Source organism: Pogona vitticeps, chromosome 1, assembly GCF_051106095.1.
Source record: "Pogona vitticeps strain Pit_001003342236 chromosome 1, PviZW2.1, whole genome shotgun sequence".
NCBI classification, from domain to species: Eukaryota; Metazoa; Chordata; class Lepidosauria; order Squamata; family Agamidae; genus Pogona; species Pogona vitticeps.
The window spans coordinates 170,554,776-170,575,938 of NC_135783.1; the positions used below are offsets into that span (position 1 = coordinate 170,554,776).

The 21,163-nt window shown below is 41.8% G+C and overlaps 1 long non-coding RNA gene across 1 annotated transcript in view; it reads right to left on the minus strand.

The window, feature by feature from the left end:
* LOC110083711 (uncharacterized) overlaps positions 1–20,878 on the minus strand; it is a 40,218-nt gene extending 19,340 nt beyond the window's left edge. The window contains exon 1 of the long non-coding RNA XR_012080326.2: positions 20,797–20,878. This is a non-coding gene — a long non-coding RNA (uncharacterized LOC110083711). The remainder of the gene's footprint in view (positions 1–20,796) is intronic.
* Between the last annotated feature and the right edge of the window lie 285 nt (positions 20,879–21,163).

A 21,163-nucleotide genomic window follows, 5' to 3' on the forward strand; every position in this document is an offset into this window, starting at 1 on the left:
AGTCACCCAGAGTGCAGGACAAGTAGTAATGGTCTCAAGTTACAGGAAGCCAGATTTCAGTTGAATATCAGGAAAACTTTCTATCTGTTAGAGCAGCATGGCAATGGAACCAGTTACCTAGGGAAGTACTCCAATGCTGGAGGCCTTCAAGAGAGAATTGGACAACCATCTGCCAGATCTGCTTTGATTTGCAGGGGATTAGACTCAACGGCCTCATAGGCCCTTTTCCAACTCCATTATTCTATGATTCTGTGAAAAAAAAACAAAGTGGGAGGAACCATTTGGGGCTAGTTCAAATAGAAATGAATGACTGTACAAAGCTGCTGGACCTGTCCAAGAAATCTCGGTTGGAATTCATCACTATGTTGAAAGTGATAAACTTCTTGTCTTGTCTTCCAGCATAATGATGAATATTCAGATGCCCAATATTGTTGGAGGTTAACAGGAACATAGTGACCATCATAGCTGAGAAGACTATGTGTGGCCATGCGCGATCTATGGAGACCATTTCATAGGACAAGGTTGATGGTTGGCATGCTCCAGGATATGCAGATTTGGATGCAAGTTTTGGATGGTTTCAATGGCGTTTTGTTCTAGTGGGATGAGATATGCCTTACAACTGACTTCCAGGTGCAGACAGACATTGGGTTATGGAAGTTATTTCAGAGGAAAGTGGTGTGCAGGAGTGTGGCCAGCAGTTTGGCATCAGGCCAAGATTTGACATTCCAAGAGTGATTCCCTACTTTGGGAGCATTCTGGTTATGGTGAATGGAATGAGCCAATTCAGTAGTTAAGTTCTGGTGCAAGAACCTAGTGGTTGCCCATATAATTAACAGTCTTATTTCTCCACCAGAGAACGTTATGAGGTTAGTGCAGGCATTCACTTTGTAGTGCTTTCAAATTTTATAATGTCATGCAGGCACAACATATTCTCGGTCTGGATAATAACATCACTGATACCATGTCCCATCACCAGATCAAGCGGTTCAGGGCATTAGCTCCAGGAGCCATTGAGTGGCCTGAGGTTCTCCCTCTTTTGGTTTGTCAAATTGGTGGAATGAAGCTGAGCAGGCAATGGGGTTGGCACTGGCCCCAAGGGGATGCAGGGGATATTCAGCTGCAAGGTAAATATTTCAGAGCTAGGGAGGATGTGAAGCTGACTTGGTGGGCTCTCACAGAACATTTAGAGCAGTTTGCAATTTACCTATATAGGAAAGGTCTTGTGCCTAGTTCCATTCAGGGAAAAATGTCAACCTTGGCCTTCTATGCTAAGGCACAGGGTTTTCTGGACACAACATCTGATTTCAGCATCCGGAAAATAATTGAGGGCTGGGGCAAAGAAAAAGTTAGGGTTCCAGATACCAGGCTGCCCCTTCCACCAGCTATTTTAGTTAAGTTCAGCTGAGCATGGAGGAGCATTTGCAGGAATGATTATGAGGCAGTGTTATTCCAGGGAACAAGATTTATTTGCAGATCCAACTGAGATCAGAGAGGGAAAGGGATTGAGACTGACTACATTAGGTCCTTGATCCATTGAGGAAATCTGCCCTGTTTAGGTGGTTGAGGGATACTTGGCGTTGCAGGACAAGCATCCGGGATATTTCTTCTGCCCTAATGATGGCTTCCCTTGATCAAATATCAATTTTGGAAAGTGACAGATCTGGCACTACAGCAAATTAGAATACAGGGTTGTTATTTTGGAACCCATTCCTTCAGGATAGGAGTGGCCTCAACTGCAGCAGCCCTGGGATATGGTCTTGGTGATATTAAGAAGATGGGAAGGTGCACTTCATGTAAATAAAGTCTCTGTGTGCATATGCTCCCTCAGCTTTGGGTAAGTGGCTGGCCCAGTTTGTGTTTTGTTTGCAGGTCCAGTGTGTCCCAGGAGGTGGCTGTGTATCCATGCAGCCAAAACAGCCTGGGAGCATAACTTGGGTCTGGGAGCATCATCCTGGCTGGAGTGGAGGGGATGGAGAGGCATGCTATGGGGCTAATTCCTTCGAACACTGCCCCGTGATACTCAGTATTCCCTCCCCCCCCCTACCGTATATTGGTTGTTCACTTTGGAGGAAATGACCCGGCCTGGCAGAACAGTAAGTCCTTGATAATTAATATCTTGCATGACCTAAGGGTTTGGAAAAGCGATCATCCAGCAGCGAAAATAATGTGGTCAATAATTATACCTTGGCATGTGTGGAAGGCATAGTGCCCACCACAGTGTATTAACTAGGGGAAAATGGAGGGTGAATAGGGAGGTGATCAAGGTTGTATGTAAGGATCTGTTTGCTGTGAGTGGCCAGCTGGATATCTGTTTGAGTCGACCAGCACTTTATCGTAGTGATGGGGTACACTTGTTTGAGTTGAAAATGGAGATATTCTTGAGAGACTTGCAGAGGGGCCTGAGGTCTGAGGTTATCGGCTTGGAGGCCATGGGAGATAACAAGGCTAGCCCCATTGCTGTGGTGAATAGTGCAGAATGAATATGGATCAGTAAGTTCCCCTTGGAGCACAAAGGAGGTTATAGTCCTTCCAAATTCAGAGTACTGCGGATCATGGGATCCCAGTGCTGTGCTGGGGTCCCTTCCAGGCCAACAACTGCCAATGGGGGTGGGTTTGGGGGCCCTGCGGGTGGTTGGATCATTGGCCAGGCAGGGCTGCACTGTCTTAAGGACCATGTGACCTCAGAGCCCGGGACTCACTTGTTTATGTAAAGAGGGGTCCAATGAGAACTCCACTACAAAGCTGTTTCCACACTACTGCTGGCCCCTTGGTTTTGTCCTTCTGAGGTTAACAAAGCATTTATTATTAATAAAGTGTGGACCTAGTTTACTCATCACTACGCCTCATTATTCTGGAGTGGGAACGCAATGTTGGGCTCCACTGGTAAGCATAGCTTTGCTGTGCCAGGCTTCTTTGCCCTCCCACCTGGAATAGTGCAAGACACATAAATCATGGTATTATGACCCAAAAGGGGAAAGGTAAGGAGCACTTTATTTAAAGGCCCAATTTCGGCTTCTTTTGAGGCTTGCGACCTACCCGTCAACCCTGTGATCTAGTGTGCCTATAAGAAGCCACATAGTGTGGAAAACCAAAACACTCACTTGGCAGTTGGGGGTTTCCACAGCCATCACAATATCTGGGGTCCTATGATGATGCTGACAATGGCAAAGGTATTATAAAATGTACAGAATCCCATTCATGTGCCTTATACAGTACATGATCCTAAACTACACAGGTCATTTAACAGTTGCAGATGACAGAAAGGCTACCATCCAGATCGAATTTTTGTTCGAGGTTTTATAATTCAACAGTTCAATAAGAGCATAGGTGAACCAATTCCAAATGTTCAGCGCAAACTCATTCAATGTCAGAAAGCTTGGAAATCACTGAAAAGACTAAACAACAACTCAAGCAAAAGAACACTGTATGCAAATATAACCCCAAACCAAACAACACACCAACTACTCCTGGCAGGGAAGGCCAACCAATGCACAATAAAAATGAAACATCAAAGGGATATCCAGAGGGAATGCAATGAACTTCTCTATTGCCTCCATATTAACAGGACTAGAGGAAGCAATAAGAAAATGTAGAAATAGCAAAGTGGTGGGACCCAAAGATATCCGGATTGAGCAAATTAAACGTTTTGAGCAAAACACAAAGGAATAGCTCCTTCAGCTCTTTAATAGCTACTGGATGAACAAACAAATTCAAATAACAAGGCAGCAGATGAAAGCAATTTCTATCCTGAAAGCAGGCAAAGAACCATCAGACCCCAAAAGCTACAGGTCAATCTTCCTACGATGCCACTTCTACAAAGTGTTTGAATGACTGATATTGATATTAAACCATCTTGCCCCTAAAACTGAATCTCTTCTAATTCCAGAACAGGCAGGCTTTATTTCTGGCAAGAGCTGTACCAAAACAAATCTTAAATCTAGCCCAGCACAGAGAAGACAGCTTTGAGACAAAGAAAAGAACTGGAGCTGCATTTGTTGACCTTACAGAGGCATATGGTATGCTTCGCCAACAACTGCTGCTCAAAAGGCTCGACTGCCTTAGACTATGGTCTAACAGAAATTATCTCAATTCTATTTTGAAATCAAAGCTTCTTTGTTGAATCTCAAGGGAGGCATAATCACTGGAAAAAATCAAAGAATGGTCTCTCGATAGTATCCTAGCGCCATTACATTTTAACATTTACGCCAAAGATCAACTGCCATTCCCATAGAGTTTAATCTATGTTGTTGATCTTTGCCTTGACCGTCCAGGGGGAAATCTTTGAGTCCATTGAGAACCAGCTAACTCAGCATTAGAAAATATTTCCTTTATTATCCAAACAGCCAGCTGAAATCAAACTGTTTAAAAGCAGTTCCTTCCATTTAAGATCAGAGAAGCAAATAGGAAGTTAGCTGGGAAGGCAAGGCTGTGGGACATTGTCCTACCCCAAAGTATATCGGTGTCACTCTGGATCAAACCCTGACCTTTGAAAAACATTGACTAAACACGAAACAGAAAGCTACTGCCACTAATAAAATTCTTAGGAAACTGACTTTGTCAAACTGGGGTGCAAACCCACAAACAGTAAGAACAATATCTTTGTCCCTCTGCTACTCCACAGCAGGACATGCTAGTGATGTATGGTCTAAATCAGCCTATGTCAAACAAGTGGAGGTAGCACTTAATGAATCATGCAGGATTATTATTGGCTGCCTGTAATCTACCCCCACTGAAAAAGTCCATTATTTGGCTGTCATTGCCTCTCCAGACGGACATTGAAAGGTACAAGCAAATAATGAACAAAATAAGGTAATGCAGCACCAACCTCATCCACTTCATAGACACCAACCCTCTAGACCAGCCTTTCTCAACCATTTTTTTTTTTTTGCCAAAGCCATGAACACAATAAGAAAGAACAGATTTGGCCAATGCAGACCAAATCAGGATTCATAGGGTCACCATAGGCTGGAGGCAACATGGCTGCACATAACAACAACCACCCCTGGGACTGACGTCACATCTGAAGTTCGTACAGAACTTACATGACATGCAATTGCCCTTCTGCCTTTCATCAGTATTTATTTATTTATTTATTTATTTATTTATTTATTTATTTATTTATTTATTTATTTATTTATTTATTTATTTATTTCTATTCTATTTATATCCTGCCTATCTGGTCATTGTGACCACTCTAGGTGGCCTACAGACACATAATACAACAAAAAATAACAAAAAAGAGAACTATTACATTAAGTAGCCAATACTTCAAGATGGGGAAGAAAAAATGAAAGATAAACCACAAAAGAAAAAGAAGGAAAGGGGTTTGGTTTGCATCTCTTTTACAAAATGCCCTCCCCATCATTTTACTTTAAAAAATGAGAAAGGGCTTATAAGATGAATTTACCAATCAAAAGCTCTTTTCCTTGCACAGTCAGGGAATCTCAACCGGGCCACTGTGGCGACTTAGCATGTCACTAAAAAAGGAGGACAGTTCTTCCAATAGAGGACTGTGCTCCCTAGAGGAGGACATAGGGTCACCCAGTTTGGCTGCTTTGAGAGTAGTAAAACAAACAGGTCACAAAACCCAGCCTACCCTAAAAGCACCACAGAAATTCATGTAGGCACAGTGTGCTTTAAGCAACAGAGAAAGAGTTACAGCCACTGTAACTGTATAGCACTTCCGTGCCAGTTCAAACCACAACAAAACAAAAGAAAGCATCAAATATATCAATATTACATTGCCAGCTGTAATGGCCTAAAATCTAATTGACAGCCCAAACTAGATTTGATCTACAGAATAGATAGGAACTTATCAACCCTTAAACAATTTCCATTGTTTAAATTGTTTTATTCCCATTCTATTCTAGTTCAGACTAACAAGTGATTTGAGTATACCCGGAAAACGAAACTGTTTCATAACAGTAAATACATAATTACTGCCTCAGCTCCTAATTTATATGGGACAGGTGCAAAGGCATAAACAGTTGCCCACAATAACTTTTGTCACCTCGTGTCAGCTTAATCCAAGAATTTTAACGCTGCGAATCCAAGCATATATAAGAGAGGCGGCTGAAAATAACTGTTATTATCCTGGAATTAAAGAGCCAAAATGAAAACATATATAAATCCAAGAAGATAAAGTGTAAAATCATGAGTTTGGAAGAAAGCTGTGAAAGCATCTTCAAATATCAAAGAATATTGAGGATATAAGTTCTGCAAAAGTACAGTAGCTAAAGTGGGCAAACCAAGAAACAGTCTGTTGACTTCCAAGCATTTTGCATTCTCAAATGTTGCTCCTCACCTCTTGCAGTCCAACCTATTTGCTTGCCCTTCTGGTATGTAATTCTTTGTATGTCTCTATAATGAACATCCCAGATGTGCATTCATTTCTTTTTATAGCTCCTTTGCCTGACAATTTCAGGCACCTTTTGGCAAAATCACTGTCATTGAAAATATAAAGGCCCTTGATTACCCAGCTTGTTCCATTCAGTGCTTTCTCTTGGTGCGGAGGTGAGTGCATGCAACACTGTACCAAAGCCTGGGGGGGGGGGGTGTGGCACCCACCAGAGGCATTCTAAAGGTCCGTGAAATGGAGCATGAGAAAAATGGAAGCTCTTTTCTTGGGGAAATAACACTTTATGGAGATTTGGATGACAAATTATGGCATTCCTTGTTTTGCTTACAGGAAAGGAACTGTATTGTTAACATCTTCTATAACTGTCTACATGTACTGTTGGTGCAAGTGAAAAGTGAAACTGGACGGGTTTGGAGAGGTTAAAAATAAAAATCCCCTGAGCTTTGATTGGGCTGTGGTGGCACACTATTGACTTCATGATTTTTATTTGAAATGCTGGAGTACTGTAGGAAGGTAATGTGTTTTTCCCCACCCATAATGTGAATAATTTATACCACTAGAAATATGATTTAAATTAGTGTTTCTAGGCTCTGTATTGGGGAACCTGTTGCAAAATGTGTCACTTGCTACATTTTCCCATGTGGCAATGGAAACATTTTATTTCATCTTATTTTGCCACATTCTGAAATTGTTAATCTCAGACTTGCTCTTAATTGCACAAGAAACAGACTCCCCGGCTATAAACGCTAATTCTGGATTTTACAAATACAAGTGACCAACAATAAGGTAAAGTAACTGCATTTTATGAGAATGTTTTTCAGTGTGGGCTTCTCTCTCACCACAACTCCCCCCTTTAAATGCAAATAATAAAAGCAAGTGCCATTCAGTTTCAGTGTCTGATGTCCCACTGACTTGTCCAGCTGGCAGAAATAGTCCTACTGTAGCCAGTGTTCTCTGTGACATTATGGAATATGCCAGCAAGTCCTGGAAAAGACATTTTGTATAGCTTGAGCCACATCTCCAAAGTGGTGAGAAAAAGCCAAAGGCTTCCAAAATATGAAAATAATAAAAGTTTTGTTATACATAAATAAGATCAAGTTTGGAGCAGCAGAAGGAATACCATCTGTCAGAAATCATTCTTTTCAACTATTGTTGACCAAAGAAAAATACAGTCATTTATAAACTTTTCTTCAGTCTCAAAATCTCTTCTATTTGCACTACTGGAAGCACTTGAAAATCAAATATTAGGCAAAGCATCTTAAACAGTAGTAATGGAGTCCAGCAGGCTCTTTGCTGAAATGTGCAGGGGGTTCTATGGACCATGACCTCCCCACTCCCATAATAACCACTTTCCTCTCCCACTTAGATAACAGCCCCCCCATCTCTTTCCCCCTCTCTTAATATTAGCTAACCAAACATATAGGCCTCTTTTATATTTGTTATGTGGGCCTCTTTATGTCTTCTTCACATTAAACATTTGTCGTTAGGTGCCATCAGGTTGTATCTGCAGTATGGTGACCCGCAGGAGAGTTTTAAAGATATGTGAGGCATTTAAGGAGCAGGCTTACCATGGCTACCCGCAAATGAGTATTCATGGCTGAAGAGAAATTTAAGCCTAGGTCTTCTGAGTGCTGCTAGTCCCTCATTCTGTCCACTACATCATACTAGCTCTTTTCCATTAAATATACTCTGCCAATATTTAATTCTGGAGGCTGATTTCTGAAATGAAATCCACCATCCTGATGCCCTCGTCTGACCCATTCCATCCAAATCTCTCTACAGTTTTGTTTAGAAGGGTAACTAATGGGCCTGGTGCTCTTTAGCCTCATGAAGTCTGAGAACTGCATCTGATGCTTGCGCTGGGAAGATTTGCCACCACAGTCATCAAATCATATTAATTTCCTTCACTGACTATTTTCATCCAAGTAAACAATAGGGCTGAGGAAAATGTTCTGATTGCTTTCAGCTTTTTAAAGATGGATTTAAAAATCATGCTGTTTTCACCCTGAACATGAAGACATTTTTTGCATTTTGGAAGCAGCAGCATGGAGTCTTAAAGAAAAAAAAGGCCCTCAGGAAAAAAAAGAGAGATAATGCTGCAGAATGTGAGTCTTTCTCATACGCATGTGCAAGAATTAAGAAAATCCTTTGCCTTTGAGAGGATGAGTCATGATAAATTATTTGCACTTCTGAGAACGCTTTTCTGTAAAGAACCCTGATTGCACAAACAACAGCAGTTGCACAAAAGGATGATAGCTTCTGCCTCATTGAATTGACTTTTTAGAAATTAGAAGCTTCGTTTGGGCTCTTTGCATCTCTCTGGCCAATCAGCCAGTCCTTCCTGTGAATGTGGAATTTAATGATTATTCTTATTTATTTATTTATTTATTTATTTATTTATTTATTTATTTATTTATTTATTTATTTATTTATTTATTTATTTATTTATTTATTTATTTATTTATTTATTTATTTATACCCCACCCATCTGGTCTTCCGACCACTCTAGGCGGCTTCCAATACATAGATAAAAATGTACAGATATACACAAAAAATTATAATATGAGCTAATAAATTAGAAATTATTCAAGATGGCAAAAAGAAAGGAAAAGTATAAAGAAAAAAGAGTGATCAAGGATTAACTGGAGGGAAGGCCTGCACAAACATCCATGTTTTTAATTGGGTTTTAAAGATTCCCAACGTAGGGGCCGCATGAATCTCTGAAGGGAGGTTGTTCCAGACGCGAGGAGCCACCACCGAGAAGACCTGGTTTCTGGTTCTTTCCTTACGGACCTCTCTTGGCATCAGGCTCCTCAGCCTCACCTCCTGACTCGCGCGGGTGATATGGGTAGACCTTGTTGGGAGTAGGCGTTCCACCAAATATCGAGGCCCTAAACTGTTTAGGGCTTTTAAAGTCAGCATTAACACTTTGAAGTCAATGCGCGGCCAGAATAGGAGAAATATGCTAGTGTTTTCTCACTCCGCGAAGGAGTCTGGCTGCCGCATTCTGCACCACCTGGGGTTTCCGCATCAGCCTCAAAGGCAGCCCCACGTAGAGCGCGTTACAGTGATCTAATCTTGAGATTACAAGCGCATGCACCAAGGTAGTGAGCACCCCCACATATTCTTTAAAATGCTTAACCCTAAGACAGCAAAAACATGGCCAAACACATGGGGATGAACAGCCAAACATCTAAACTTTAAACCTGGACCCTGGGTAGCTGAATCTGTCAGTTTCCTCCACAATTATATTTTCCTAATTTCAATTGCTTCCTATTTTGAACATTATGCAATCTGTGAATTTTGGTAAATTATTATCTAAAACAAACTGAAATGTACTTCTCACCCAGACTCAGTAAACCAGTGTTACCATTCACTACTGGTACAATCCCATGCGGGTAAGTGTTTGTGGCAGTATACAACATGGTACTACAGCCAGAGCCATTTGTTCTTGGCAGCAAATGAACAGACCTGGGAACAAAAGCATAGAGAAGACGGCACAGGGCCAATGAGTTGACTTCTCAGTCATATGTAATCAAATAAAAGATGTAAAGATTGAGTTTTATTGAGAGAGCCATTGGTTGGAATGCCGTTGGCATAAATTTACGCTGTGTAAACTGGAGGACAACATATCCAGCAATGGAGATCTTTAATTAAGTTAAAAATCTCCTAACCACCCCCAGCCCTTAGGTTCCAAGGATCCTTAGGGAACCCTTTTGTTTTCGTGAAGCCTTTGAGAGCCCCAGGAAGGGGAAGCCTTTAATATTGGAAAATTGCTGCTAGATTGACACAAGTGGACCTAATCTGGTGGAAGGATTTATGGTAATCTCCCAGTATTTCAAGGCTCCCTTTTCTATCCTAAGCCTTTGAAAAGTTTCCAAATGACAAAAGAGTTCACCAGGAAGTTTCTGAACCTGAAGGGGGAGTAAGATATTTTTAATTAAATTAAATTAAAGATTTCCATTGCTGGATGATGGCATCATTCAGCTCACATCTTAGATATATGGCAAAGCAAAGTAAAAGCAAAGCGTGCTGCTTATATACCGCCCCATAGCGCTTCAAGCACTCTCTGGGTGGTTTACAATTTAATTATGCAGGCTACACATTGCAACAGGATTTCAGCCATTCTAACCCACTTTCCTGAGAGGTGAGAAGTTTTAGATGCAGGACTCTGTTTCCATTGGATGAGAGAGCACTATAGACATGCTGTGTCTTTTGTAATATTAACTTTAACTACAACTATACTGCCGGTGTGGTGTAGAGGCTAGAGTTATGGACTAAGACTCAGGAAAGCTGCCTTCAAATCTCTATTTGGTCCTGGAAACTCATTGGAGGAAGGGGTCATAATGGTAAAACTACTCCTTTAGTATCTTACATGCCTTGGAAAACCTCTTAGGATCATGACAAGGAGAATATGACTTCACAGCACATAGCAACATACATAATGCAATTTTCTTTTATGAAATTGAAAACAATACCCCAAAGAAACTCTGAAGGTTGTTCACCAGTTCCACTTTGATTCCTTTCTTAACTCCTTCCTTCAGCTTTGTCAACATTTGAGGTAGGTCACATTCCAAACCCCTCAAGGGGTAACTACCTGACATTTCCTGACTGAAACAACACGTGAACAGTTGGGTCTATGGTACAATATTCAGGCTAACGAATGAATGATTGCTCAACGTTGTAAAACTGTTCCAGCAACCCGGGACCTAGTTCTGTCTTTTAAACCTTATAGACACCAAATACTAGACAGTAACACTTGCCAGACCAAAGTGCCAGGACTTGTGAAAGACCGACATGAAAACTTCAATACTCACAAAAGCTGGAAATAACAGGATGGCAATATATTTTGTAATATCACAGCAAGGGATTTTTTGCAATACAGCTATCCCTGTTGTAATACAAGTACAGTAGAAATGGGAACAAACGACAGTTCAGCAGTTCAGCTCAGTTTGGCACAGGTGTTCTGAAGCCACTGCACACACACCACTCCCACCTCCTCTGTGTGGTCGCCCATTCCTCGGGTAGAGTGTGCCTCCCTCCCCTGACTCCTCAACCTGACTACTGCCCACTCAGTGATCGCAGCGTGTGCTTCCCTCCTCCACTTCCCCTGAGATGGCTGCCCACTCAGAGGCAGTGCCGGACACTTCCCTGCCCTGCCTCCTCATCTGAGTGGGGAGCTGCCAAATGTGGCAAAGGAGGGAAGCATGCACTGCAATGGATAAGTCGGTAGATGCAGTGAAGAGGTGGGGAGGGAAGCACACCCTGCCCCAGTACACAGAAGAGAAGGGAGAGGGGAGTGTGCAGCACCCATGGAGCACCTGTGCAGGTGCTGAGCTAAACTGGGCCAAACTGCCAAACTGTGATTTGTGCCCATCTTTAAATGCAAGCTGTTTTGTATTTGGGATGGCTTAGTCACACGCTAGCAAGGTTATGCTCAAAATCCTGCAAGGTAGGCTTCAGCAATATGTGGACCGAGAACTCCCAGAAGTGCAAGCTGGATTCCGAAGGGGCAGAGGAACTCGAGACCAAATTGCTAACATGTGCTGGATTATGGAGAAAGCCAGAGAGTTCCAGAAAAACATCTACTTCTGCTTCATTGACTATGCGAAAGCCTTTGACTGTGTGGGCCACAGCAAACTATGGCAAATCCTTAAAGAAATGGGTGTGTCTCACCACCTTATCTATCTCCTGAGAAATCTATATGTGGGACAGGAAGCAACAGTTAGAACTGGATATGGGACAACTGATTGGTTCAAAATTGGGAAAGGAGTACAACAAGGCTGTATATTGTCCCCCCGGCTTATTTAACTTCTATGCAGAATACATCATGTGAAAGGCTGGACTGGAGGAATCCCAAGCTGGAATTAAGATTGCTGGAAGAAATATCAACAACCTCAGATACGCAGATGATACCACTCTGATGGCAAAAAGTGAGGAGGAATTAAAGAACCTCGTAATGAGGGTGAAAGAGGAGAGCGCAAAATGGTTTGAAGCTCAACATCAAAACAAATACGATAATGGCCATTGGTCCCATAACCTCCTGGCAAATCGAAGGGGAAGATATGGAGGCAGTGACAGATTTTACTTTCTTGGGCTCTATGATCACTGCAGATGGGGACAGCAGCCACGAAATTAAAAGATGCCTGCTTCTTGAGAGGAAAGTGATGACAAACCTAGACAGCATCTTAAAAAGCAGAGACATCACCTTGCCAACAAAGGTCTGCATAGTCAAAGCTATAGCGATGTATGGAAGTGAGAGGTGGACCATAAAGAAAGCAGACCACCGAAGAATTGATGCTTTTGAATTGTGGTGCTGGAGGAGACTCTTGAGAGTCACCTGGACTGCAAGGAGAACAAACCTATCAATTCTAAAGGAAATCAACCCTGAGTGCCCACTGGAATTACAGATCCTGAAGCTGAGGCTCCAATACTTTGGCTATTTCATGAGAGGAGAAATCTCCCTGGAAAAGATCCTGGTGTTAGGAAAGTGTGAAGGCAGGAGGAGAATGGGACGACAGAGGATGAGATGGTCGGACAGTGTCATCGAAGCTACCAACATGAATTTGACCCAACTCCGGGAGGCAGTGGAAGATAGGAGGGCCTGGCGTGCTCTGGTCCATGGGGTTACAAAGAGTTGGACATGACGAAATGACTAAACAACAAAGTCCTGAATGGATAATTTGTTTTAAACAAGAGTGAGGATGAAAATTGCCAGAATTGGCCTGTTCATATGGATCATCACAGTCAGCAGTCAGCATGCTTTGGAGTACAGTTTTGTGTACTTTCATGATGAATTCCTGCACTTCAACCTTCATTATTATGTGTTATCAAGTCACTTCTAACTTATTCTAGCCCTGTTCAGGTTTTCAAGGTACTGCATATGAAAAGTTGAAGGAAAGGTTTAACATGCCACTGAGCAGGGGGTTGAGTCCTAGTCCAACATTCTGTACCCTACACTACACTGGCTCTCACTTCTTACAGTATATTCTTGGAACATGTTCTACCAGGCCTAAATTTAGGCATTACAGTACTTTTGTGGAAAGTCTGTACTTCTCATGGTTCTTCTACATTGCCTCAGTAATGTTTGAAGTTCTGAAGAAAGTGGTTCAGTTGAATCATATGGCATCAGTGTCACTGATCAAGGTGCAGATTATTGTGTGACATACCTACATGGTCCAAATGACCTATATAATATGGCACCTCTGATATCACCAAAGAGATGGTGAAGCAATCACATGTTAGCAGCAAACACACAAAGTAGTATATAAATTAGGTCCAGAATATCTTAAATCATTTTGTGCACCCTTGATGGTGCATTGAAATATATTCCTTTCCAATACAGCAGACAGCCACTAGTTTTCACTTCACAAATATATATGGCACCTATTCCACAAGTTCTTTTCCTACCGTGGGAATCTGCCTACCTGCGTACATACTGGTGTGAACAGCTAAAGATGAACTGTTTATAGATTTGATATTCTTCTAGTGCTTAGTTGGGTTGGGCTAATGCTTCAGAACAAACTAGAAGTTTAAATGGGTTATTTGTTTTTTCTGGATTTACTTAGCACAAGGATTGAGCAAGTGATGTGGAAGAGGAACTGGAATGTGAACTATCACAGCAGCCTGATCCACTTTCAAGATCCAGACTAAAACCATATTGCTTCACTGGACACAGAGTGAAATCAGTTATTTTCTAGCAAACAAATACAAATCTTTTCCTTTCCTTCTTCCTTTCACTCCCAGCCAAGTACGTGTCTGGAAACATTTGAGATTCTGGTATTAAGACAGGGGTGGAGGGAAGAGGACACTTCTAAGTTTTTCACAGATGGGCTGTAACAGTGACACTTATTGCACAATTGGATGCACTGCCAGATCGGATGTCTGTGAAGGAACAACTTACCCCCTAAAGATTAGTAGGCTTGGGGGTGGAAAAAGCGTTAAAATCTGAAGTGTATCCAAAATTCTCTGAGCTGGACACCATACTGGAAATCTTGTGACACTAAATCTTTCTCATGAGACTGTTGCTATTTCCCAACAGTAATGTCCTGGGAAAAGCTCCAGATATCTGTCCTGGATTTTGGTTAACCATTAAAAAAAGACCACCCCAATGAATTTAGCCTCCACTTTTGGTCAGCAACAGTTGTGGTTGCTGCTGCATAATAGGATAGATATTATTTCATGTTTGCTTAGCTGTAGTCCCTTGAGTGATCCTAACTGATTAGTGATAGAATTACTGTTTAAGAATATTTTGGTCAAGATTGTATGGCCATAGGCCCATGTTCAAGAAAGTATAAAATGCAGCCTGCCCACCAGACCAGATGGGCGGGATATAAATCAAATAAATGAAATGAAATGAAATTATTTACACATCCATGGATGATTTGTCAAATATTGCTACTTATTTCAGATTATGGTCTTTAAGACTGAAAGAAGTGTTACTCATACTGGAATATAAATCACTGTCCTTGTTTGGACAAAAACACACACATATTCTCTTAGGGAAACCAGTGGCCAGATAGCAGAGAAGAGTAGGGAAACAAAATGCAAAGGAGATAGGGAAAGCTACAGAAAATTGAATGCAGATTTCCAAAGAATAGCAAGGAGAGACAGAGGGCCTCCTTAAATAAACAGTGCAAAGATATAGAGGAAAATAATAGAAAGGGAAAAATCAGAGATCTGTTCAAGAAAACTGGAGATATTAAAGGAACATTTTGTGCAAAGATGGACATGATAAAGGACAAAATGGTAGGGACCTCACAGAAGCAGAAAACATCAAGAAGAGGTGGCAAGAATACACAGAAGAATTATACCAGAAAGATCTGAATGTCCCGGACTACCCAGACAGTGTGGTTGCTGACCTTGAGCCAGACATCATGGAGAGTGAAATCAAGTGGGCCTTAGAAAGCATGGCTAACAACAAGGTCAGTGGAGGTGATGGCATTCCAGTGGAACTATTTAAAATCTTAAAAGCTGACACTATTAAGATGCTACACTCAATATGCCAGCAAGTTTGGAAAACTCAGCTGTGTCCAGAGGACTGGAAAAGATCAGTCTACATTCCAGTCCCAAAGAAGGGCAGTGCCAAAGAATGCTCCAACTACCGTACAATTGCACTCATTTCACACGCTAGCAAGATTATGCTCAAAATCCTCCAAGGTAGGCTTCAGCAGTATGTGGACTAAGAATTCCCAGAAGTACAAGCTCGATTTCGAAGGTGCAGAGGAACTAGAGGCCAAATTGCTAACATACACTGAATTATGGAGAAAGCCAGATAATTCCAGAAAAACATCTACTTCTGCTTCATTGACTATGCAAAAGCATTTGACTGTGTGGACCACAGCAAACTATGGCAAGTCCTTAAAGAAATGGGACTGCCTGATCACCTTATCTACCTCCTGAGAAATCTATATGTGGGACAGGAAGCAGCAGTTAGAACTGGATATGGGACAACTGATTAGTTCATAATTGGGAAAGGAATACAACAAGATTGTATATTGTCTGCCTGCTTATTTAACTTCTATGCAGAATACATCATGCGAAAGGCTGGACTGGAGGAATCCCAAGCCAGAATTAAGATTGCCGGAACAAATATCAACAACCTCCAATATGCAGATGATACCACTCTGATGGCAAAAAGTGAGGAGGAATTAAAGAACCTCGTAATGAGGGTGAAAGAGGAGAGCGCAAAATGGTTTGAAGCTCAACATCAAAACAAATACGATAATGGCCATTGGTCCCATAACCTCCTGGCAAATCGAAGGGGAAGATATGGAGGCAGTGACAGATTTTACTTTCTTGGGTTCCATGATCACTGCAGATGGTGACAGCAGCCATGAAATTAAAAGAAGCCTGCTTCTTGGGAGGAAAGCGATGACAAACCTAGACAACATTTTAAAAAGCAGAGACATCACCTTGGTGACAAAGGTCCGCATAGACAAAGCAATGGTTTTTCCAGTAGTGATGTATGGAAGTGAGATCTGGAACATAAAGAAGGCCGACCACTGAAGAATTGATGGTTTTGAATTGTGGTGCTGGAGGAGACTCTTGAGAGTCCCCTGGACTGCAAGGAGAACAAACCTATCCATTCTGAAAGAAATCAACTCTGAGTGGTCACTGGAAAGACAGATCCTGAAGCTGAGGTTCCAATACTTTGGCCATCTCTTGAGAAGAGAAGACTCCCTGGAAAAGCCCCTGATGTTGGGAAAGGAGGAGAAGGGGACAACAGAGGATGAGATGGCTGGACACATTGAAGCTACCAATATGACTTTGACCAAACTCCAGGAGGCAGTGGAAGACAGGAGGGCCTGGCATGCTCTGGTCCATGGGGTCATGAAGAGTCGGACATGACTAAACGACTAAGCAACAACAAGAAATAATTTACTCTAAAGTAAACCATTAGATACCTGTCTTATGTTGAAGTACATACTGGATAGCAGCCAGAAGGATATTGGGGGCCACTGGACTGTGAGCAGCCATTACAGTCCAAATGTATTGTTAGCAGCAGCTTCTATATGCAGCTTGTTCCATTGCTCAACTGTGTTTTCCTAACATCTGTTTAATTTATGGAGTTATCTCACAGCCTATTTTCAAGAACAAGCTAGAAGGAGGAATGAATTAATAACAAAAGAGTGGCATAATGTAAGATATGCCTATGACAGCTACACATACATCTATTGCACAAGTTCTGGCTGCACTTATACATGGACACGCAACTGTGCTTGCAGCTTGTTGCCTGTGATAGCTTTGTTTTGTTATATTTTGATTTTATCATCTGAATGTCATCAATGCATGAATCAATTACTACCTTAAGTAGCTGAGGCACGGCTATAATAGTTGGCCAGAGGCATACAAATTGTCATACATGTGGGGGAAGCTATGAGCCAAACTGTATGTTACAATTAGCTCATCATTAGAACTAAAATTATGTTAATGCTCTAGAGACATGATTCAGGCAGACTTTCCTGTCAGAGACTTGAAAAGTTCAGCTCCAGTAGACCAGTCACAAAACAAAGCAAGCAAATTTGCAAAGTATACTAAATGACTATGCAAACAGAGATGTTTTTTATGAGTGTTTAGTGGGAGAGTTTGCGGAGAAGACTGGGAGAGCTGTATCAGGGTTTGCATAGGCCAAGAAACATGGACATGGAAGAAGCAGCTGTGGTGACCTACTGTAGCTTCCTGCCTGAGGATGTCGGAGGCTACACCTGCAGCAAGTGCAAACTAGTGCCTATGCTAGAAGAGAATGGACAGTAGCTTGAAGCTTGTCTCTCTGTGCTTCAGCATATCAGTGTCAAAATAGCATTTTTGGACAGAACTGAGCTGGCTGTCCTGGAAGAATGCCTGTGGGGAAGAAGACTGCCAAGTGAAGGATGCAAGTTCATGAAGAAATGTGACATAAAGAAGCAGGACTTTCAAAAAGTATGCTATGTCTTTTGAGCCACTGGAGCTACTGTCCCTCCCCAGGAATAGTGATTCTGAGCCCATGGAACAAGGCATTCCCTATGGACAATTACTCCAAGCTGCTGTGATAAGGATAGTCCCAGACCCCATTTGCAGCAGAGATTCTGAGCCTCTAGATCACAGAAAGCTTTGCCAGGCCCTCTCCATAGATAATAATTCCAAGATGCTGGAATTGGGGTCATGGAGAGTGCAAAATTACCTGTGGGGGACATTGTAATTTGAAGAATTCCTGCCATTTCCTAGAGGAGGAGGAGGAGGAGGAGGAGATAACCGCCGGATGGCTCAGTGCTTTAGGTATCTGGGCTGCACAGCTAGAGGTTGGGAGTTTGATTTCCCCCCTGTGCTCCCTTGACAGGGGCTGGACTTGATGATCCATATAGCCCCTTCCAGCCCTGCAGTTTCATTACGATGATGAGATGTGCTGGCAAATGATTTCGTACTAAGGGAGACTGAAGTGTTGAGTTCTGTGTGATTGCACAGCAAAAAGTGGGGCTGTTGGAGGCTTTGAATTATAAGCAAGTTCCTCAAGAATTCCCTTCATATATATAGGCCAGATGATTTTAGTCAGATGATTTTAAAAAGAAGTAACAACATTTAATCACAAAATTATGTGCTCAAAAACTTGACATGAAGACAAGGGCTTGTTAGTAGTAAAAAGTAGAATAATTTAATCTGTTAACACCATGATTGAGGAGAGAACTCTACATTATGTCTCTTCAACTGGTACTAACTGATAAGCAGCAAGAAACCAAGTAAACAAAAAAGTTAGGTTTTCATACATAACCTGCTGGACTGCTACATATTTAACAAGAAGGGCAGGCTGCTTACCTGTAACTGTGGTCATCTGTGGAAAAATATAGATTTATACAGTGGTGCATCGACTTACAAACTTAATTGGTTCCAGAACTTCAGTCGTAATTCGAAATGGTCATAAGTCAAAGCACCATTTCCCATAGGAATGCGTTGAAATGTAATTAATTTATTCTGGCTGAAGGAAAAAAATCACACACACAGAGAGAGAGAAAAACAAAGACAAAAAACACTGCAAGACCCACCAGAAATACGATTAATCCTTTCCAGATGAAGGGGGAGGGAAGCAAGCAAACTGTGCAAGACCCATCGGAAATGCAAAAAGAGCAAAGCAAAAGGCAAGCAAACCATGCAAGATCCATCAGAAATGCAAAAAAGCAAAGCAAAAAGCAAGCAAACTGTGCAAGACCCATCAGAAATGGAGGGGCGGAACCCAAAAAGCTAACAAACCCCCAAGACCCATTGGAAAAGGGGGGAAAACCAAAAAGCAAACAACCCCCAAGATCCATCACAGCATAGAAACATAATCCCACCACCCAGCTCAAAACCACACTGCAAAACCCACCCAGAACAGTTTTTAAAAAACAGAAAGCAGCACCTTACCTTACCAGGCAGTCCGCAGCCTCCTCTAATCGCACACCCTCTAACCGTTGGGGCGAAAGAGCTACAAAGAAGCAGCCTCTTCGCCGCCAAAGGTTAGCAATTTGAATTCCCTGCCTTTTTCCCCTGCCTTTTTCTGTTTGTAACTGGAAGCTCCAGCCACAAGTCAAAGCAACATTTTGTGGTCAGAGGTGGTCGTAACTTGAAATGGTCATAAATTGGGATTTTCATAAGTCGAGGCACCACTGTACTTGCACTAAACAGGAGCCGGGATATTTCAGAGCTCTGTAGCTTTAAGAATTTCTCATCTTTCTCACACATACTTAGATACACGCCAAACAACAATCACTCAGTTCCCCTCTGCTGCAGAAAAGAGAGCCCGGAGGCAGTGACAGAATGAGAAGAGGGAGGAATGTATGAGTTCACAGATGACGACCCAAAGAACTACATTTGCAAGCAAACAACCTATTCTCTGTGTTTGTGTTCTCTGTGAGTCACACATATTGATGATCTACAAGCTATCGTACCGATTGGTGGGATGTTTTGCCAAAACTGATGAAAGTACAGCATATACTGACAAAGGCTGGGACCACATTGCTGCCTTATAGCTTTCCGGTACCTGGATACCTCTAAGTAAGGCCACCAATGTCTTCCACAGAATGAGTGGAATGGCTGCAGGTTTGCTGGGGAAGTGGCTGCTTCACTAATTTGTAAGCTAGTTTAATGGTAGACATGACCCATTCCACATGTCTCAGATAAGAGATTGGTTGACACTTCTGAAGACCTTGATAACAAACAAATAGCCTCTTGATTTTGGTGAATTCCTTTGTTCATGAGGCATAAAAGGATAATGTGTATGTAATATCTTTGATTGGTTGATGGTTGGCAGTATCACAGGTTGGTTCATATGGAGTCCAGGGACAATTCTGGGTGTCAGCAAAGTCAATTTCCTAAGAAATTGCTCAGCCACGGGCAGAGAGGTTTCAGAGTAAATCGCTCCTTTACCAGGCAAACTGGGTCCGTAAGTTTTGCCTTAGGGTAGCTAAAATTTACTCTGGCACTAAGTCTGACCGATTTCATTGAGAACCAAGCCACACACGTGAGTACCAGGGAATTCCATCCTTCTAGCACTCATAAATCAGTTGGACCCAAATTGGTAGCGTTAAGTATACGTGGCCTTGTAAAATGCATCAATTTAGATAAGCCAATTAGTTATAACAGCTTGTGTCTATTCAAGAAGCTAACTTCCGGCTCTTAAGCATATTTACTTTTATTAGAAAAATATAGTTCTATGAGAAATCAGTTTAAGCAAAGCATAGCAAAGCATATTTACAATTTCCAATCCCATCCCCATTGACAGGAGATAGAATTCCTCTGAAACAAACGAAAATAATAAAACATCTAGCTAACAAAAAGAAAGGGGGGGCGGACCTCCCCTCCGGCTTCAGGAAAAACTACATCTTAAAACAAACTATAAGTCCTAGTGTCCATCATCAAAACAACATTCTGTCAGGCTTCTGGAAAATCCAAAGTAAACTTTCTCAATAGGAAGAACTCAGGCTTACTGTCCTTTGAATTAGAGAGTCCATGCCGAGTCCTGTATGTTGGCATCCATCTTCTGTCTCCCTCGTGGTGGAATCTCCTCCTTTCTTGTTCCCATGAGGCTCAGGGAAAGTTGTTTAGTCTTCCTCACCCTGTACTAGCCAGGTTGCTTAGTTACAAGATAAGACCACGCTGGACAGTACAGAGGCACAACTAGGAATCAACTTTGGAAATTTCCACTCTCAACTCACACACAGAAACCAAGATGAATTCATTTTGGCTAACTTTGTGATTACAAATCCCATCAATAAATCATTTTATGAACTTTCATAACCAAGCTTATCACACTGGGCATAAAAAGTATGCCTGTGAATAATATTACTTCTTCTT